Genomic DNA, 5,590 nt, shown 5'->3' on the forward strand with positions numbered 1-5,590 from the left:
CACCTAATATTACATTAGGCTGGCTATACACGTTCAAGTAAACTTAATACTTGTCAAGTATGCATGCGCAAGTAATTTATACATATTTATTGGACATATATGAAACAAAATTTTAATTTGATTAAAACCTATCTGTGTCACTCTTGGATCTCATTTGTTATTTGTCACCTACCGCAATATTTCCATTCAATATTTAATTTCATTTAATAAAAGAGCCAGTTAGAATTTATATCTATATACATATTAATGTAGCATTATATACATTTCGAATTTATGAATATATCTATATATATACGTATATATATATATATATTAAATTATATATAATATATATAATAATACATATAATTTAATACAAAATATTGCACATACATATATAGGGTGTTTCAAAATTCGCGCCTGCAAAGTACAAGACGTGATACTTTATGCTAAAAGAAATAACATTTTCCTTTTGCAAAATTGCATCTAATAAGTAATTTTTGCAGGAGAGCAGGTTGAAATTATACGAGTAAACGCAAAAATTATTTATTAAATGTAATTTTACTACAGGAAAAAGTTGTTCGTTTATTAACGCTTAATTTGAATTTCGAGCCATGAGTGAGAGCGCACGAGGCAGCATGATGGAAGACACGTCTCTCCTCAAAGATTTCTGAGACTCTAGCCGGTCGCCATGTTTGATTCTTCTTTGTTTTCAAGGCACAGAAAGGAGCGATCGTTATTATTTTTCTATTACAGCGTTTAGTAAAGAAGACAACCTTTACTTGTAATACTAATTCTAACGTTTGTATCAAAACAAATAAAACAGGTCAATCAAATCAGTAACATTGTTTTAATACAAAAAACAACTTTTTCCTTTAGCAAAATCGCATCCGATAAGTAATTTTTGCAAAAGAGCAGGTTGAAGTTAACAAATAAGCGCAAAAATTATTTATCGGACGCAATTTTATTAAAGAAAAAGTTATTCATTTTAGCATAAAGTATCACGTTTTGTACTTAGTGGGCATGAATTTTGAAACATCATGTGCGTGCGTGCGTGCGCGCGCGCGCGCGTGTGTGTGTGTGTAGAACTCGTTCAAAAAATAAAACTCATCTATAATTATATCAAGTTATTCGAAAAGTTTGTTTAAAATTTCGCGCGCTCTGTTTTGCTATGGTAAGCCCGGATCCTCATAAGGGCGACAGCTATTCTCTCCGTAACTCCTCCCTTCTGCCACACGATATTATACATACACACACACATACACACGCACGCACGCACGCACGCACGCACGCACGCACGCGCGCGCGCACGCACGCACGCACACATGTATAAATCTGTACATATGATTTAGATTATCAAAATTGTATTATTCTTATTGTATTTATTTTCTTTTTATTTCTATTAAAAAATGTATGATCAATATTGTTTTTTTTATATTATATCATTATTAAATTAACTCCCCAGTAGTCTTTATTCAAATATAACCTCTCCTCGTATTCTTAAGTTCTCCCACGATTGCACTTCGCTCTCTCCCCAGTCACTTGGATTAAGTTCCATGACCGAAAGCCAGGGCATACGGTCGTACTGGCGCAGCTGGCGTTAAAGTGCGCCCTCTCGGCACACTGACCCAGTCTGGGCCCTTTAACTTAAAAGTACGCGCCGACTCGTGTGTCTGTTTAGCGGAGCACGAGCAGAGGTTTCCGTTTCATCCTCCGTTCAACCCCCGGCTCGTTAGGAGCCTCAGGATGAAGCAAAGTGCCTCCCGATTTGCGTCGATCCTTCCTTGCGGTCCGGAGCCTGGACACGATCAAATCGGTCTAACAATTCGGTTCCTTGTTACTTTCACCCCCTCAGCTTCGCATTCGCGCGGAGCTTGAACGTAATATAATATATGTATATAAATTTCTTTTATATCAGCTTTTTCATAACATTTTCATAAATATATAATTACATAATATTTCTTTATACAAATATACATTTTTAATTTGATTTAATATTATATTTTTCTTTATTTTTCAATATATTTACAATTTATTTTTATTAATTTTCATAAAATTTAAATTATTTCATCGCAATATTAGGTTTATTCGCGTCACATGCTCTAATATGCTCCAATATGTTCCTATAATAGCACTTATTCACTTCAACAAATTCGGTGAATTGCGATGCGAATAAATATAGCGAGTTTTGCGAGGAATTTTGACAAAGGATGAAAAGAGAAAGAAGTTTAGGTGGTAACCATAGCAACGCTAGGTAACTTACTTATTTCACGCATGCGTATTCCATTTTGGTCAACACTAACATCAGAAGTACCGACAGAGAGTTGCGCTACTGTATATACTGTGACTTGGCCTTAGAATTCTAATTAGCCATGACGTTTATCTGTCGCTGCATCGCCATTCAGTCGTCTATTCATATGAACTGACAGAATAATTGAGTGAAGCAAGTAATTTGACTGAAACTTTTCCTTGGCCGAAATTGTGAAATTTTAATTATATAAATTTTATTTTGTATTTTTACTCTGATGAGAGAATGAAAAATCTGATTTTTCTATTTGCTAATTGCTATTTACAGCTATTTGCTACTTTGTCTATTTATTTATGAGAAATTAAAAAATTTAATATTTAATTTTTCTAATAGTAAGAAAATGGAAAACATTGTATATAGACTTTGGGCTCGTGTTACTATTAATCGAAAAAAGTTTCTGTATTATTTTTTATATTAGTTTATTTCGAGCTAGATATTATAGATATTAAATATTCGAATGCATACCTATTGCAATTAAAATGTTCATAATATTCGTTAAATATTTGTATAAGTACATGAATCCTATCTTCATTTCATGCACTTTTTTTACAAGACATCTCGGCTTATTTTATCTTAATCGCCAGTATTTAACATAAATTGCGGCGAAATCTCTATGTGTGTTACAGTTAACAATCACAAAAATATGTAGGCTCTAGTTGATATAAATCAATAATGATTGAAAAGCCTCTGAGAGCCAACGTAAGTTATTGTTGCCAATAGTGATTTATTATCTCATACACACAATAATTAATAAACGTTTCGATCCATGTTTCGGGTCCTCTTCGGTAATATGATAAATAACAAAGGTGAGACTTCTATATTACATAAAGCGATGTTGGCATAAAGAATTGTTCGGTCGAAGCACATGGATTGCTTTTTCGTCAGTTATAAATCGAATCCATCGAAGTTTTTTGCTTTGGATGTACATTAAATTTCCTGATTTAATAGCGATCGCAGTTTAATGTGTCTATAGCGCTGTTCTATGTACACAAGTCATGATCATAATATTACAATTAAATAATATGATATATCATTGATACTGTTACGCTCGCGTATAATTAAGGAATAATATATTTGTATGAAAATTATCTCATATTCCGCAGCGCACCATCTGATTAACACATACACTACTGTCCACACAGATGTAATGTGTTTCCATGGGATCATTCGCACATACATTAGTATGTAGTACGCACGTACGTTCGTTCGCGTTCCAGTATCCTTGATCGCGTTCGCCATATTAGGCGTAGCCTACATTACATTTCTTCATATTCACATAAAACACCACATATAAAACAAGCTGCTACTAAATACAACGTACTAAACGTATCTCTCGCAAAAATTCACAATTGTACGCACGTGATTAATCCAGTTTATTATTTAAAAACCGCATTTGATATAGAACCATCTGAAGCGATAAAACTGTAATAGAAAAGATTTAATTAGTCCTTTAAAATGGTATTTTGACGAACAGGAACTGTATGTGTTTTCATTTGTAACAAAATTAATTCCATTCAATCATACAATAATATTCAGTATTTAAAAAAGTTATTCCTTAAATATTAAATATTTTTAATAATCTTATTAAGTAAAATATTATTTTACAAAAAAGAAGGAGTTAAAGAATATTCCTCGAAATGAAATATTGGATTGCCCTGAAAAGAACAGATTAATTATTAATTGCTCTGCGAAAAGGAGTAATTTTTTTCGAACATCCCGATCTTCTTTTTCATAATAAATACTCGAAGTGTTCACTGTATCTATTGCAAGCTCTTATTCAATAAATTGGCCTGCATTTTCTCCATAACGTCGTTGTCGATAGACTAAATGGCACAGTGAAGTTTATCATTCAATTCTTCCACGTCCTAGGGAAGATGTCTATAAATTTTTTCCTTACAGTATCGTCACAAGAAAAAATCCAATATGTCGAAGTCCGGGGATTTTACTGGCCAGCGTATTGGATCATACCGGCCCATTCAACATGTAGGAAATTGCTGGTTTAAAAAGTCTGTAGCAATTCTAGTGAGGACCAGCATCGTCTTGAAATATTATTTTATTTCGATTCAAAAATAGCATGTTTTCCAGAAAATCTGATAGATTTTCTGCCAAAAATTGCACATAGATGCGCCATTTAACATTTTTGAGAAGATTGCTGGGTTTAATACTTTTTTTCCCATAATCCAAGAACAGACATTCAATTTTCAACGAATTTGGAATTTTCTGAGCCGTGTCATTCGCGGGTTCTCGTCGTCCCATTAAATGCATACCACTCATTAAATGCATATCATAAACCTGATAGAATCTTATTAAAAACTGTAAAAGCATATACGATTAAAATCAATATAATATCATAAAAGCGTATTCGTTAAAACCTATTAAATCCGTGTAAAAAAATTTTTTTATTGAATCACAAGCGATTAACTCAGCGTTAGTGTATTATATTGCCGTTCTAGGAATCATAGGTTATAGGTTCAAGTCTCAGCGGCGATGCGTTTTCAAAAATTAATTGTAATTAATAAAATAGAATATAGACAAAACAATAAACCCAAATTAAACTAAAAAGATGAAAAACAATAATAAACCATGTAAAAATAAAAAAAATGTTTTTTCATTATTTCCGATCAAAACCTGTTAAATACGTATCGTATAAAAACCGATAGAATCCCATTAAAAACTGTGAAAGCGTATTTCCGATTGAAACCAATATTAATCTTATTAAAACGCGATTTCGATTAAAACCCATCAAACACGTATCATATGAAAGCCGATAGAATCCCATGTCATTGCGTGGCTTTCCCATTCAATCCCATTGAACGAAATAAAATTCGTTTAAGCGTATTGTGTGCGAACCTCAATAAAATCCTATTAAACTTTAAAATTTACCAATTGATTCTTCTTTTCTACGAAGGGAATCAATCGGAGATTGCTATTGCGCATTTCGAATTCAAACCCATAAGAAATTTTTGAATAGATTTCAATGGGAATTTTTAAGCAGGATAATTACAGTTATGTAATCATTTTGGAGGGACAACCATATTATGATCTATATAATCGATAATGTTAGAAGAAAGACAAACAATATCAATAATCACTGCAGCGAAAAAAATTTGATTTTATATTTGCAAAACAGCTTGTTCGAGATTGATGTCGATTTCTGACGATGTTCGAAGTCGAATCAATTATCGTTTTTTATAGCATCTCTTGCGGCGGAAATCTAAGATCTCTTATATATATTGTTGGAATAGATAAAATCTATTCCAACAAGCTTATTTAATTTTGCTTTTTTGGGCATCGTGATTTGCG

The sequence above is a fragment of the Trachymyrmex septentrionalis genome, unplaced genomic scaffold, assembly GCF_001594115.1.
Source record: "Trachymyrmex septentrionalis isolate Tsep2-gDNA-1 unplaced genomic scaffold, Tsep1.0 scaffold374, whole genome shotgun sequence".
Classification (NCBI taxonomy): domain Eukaryota; kingdom Metazoa; phylum Arthropoda; class Insecta; order Hymenoptera; family Formicidae; genus Trachymyrmex; species Trachymyrmex septentrionalis.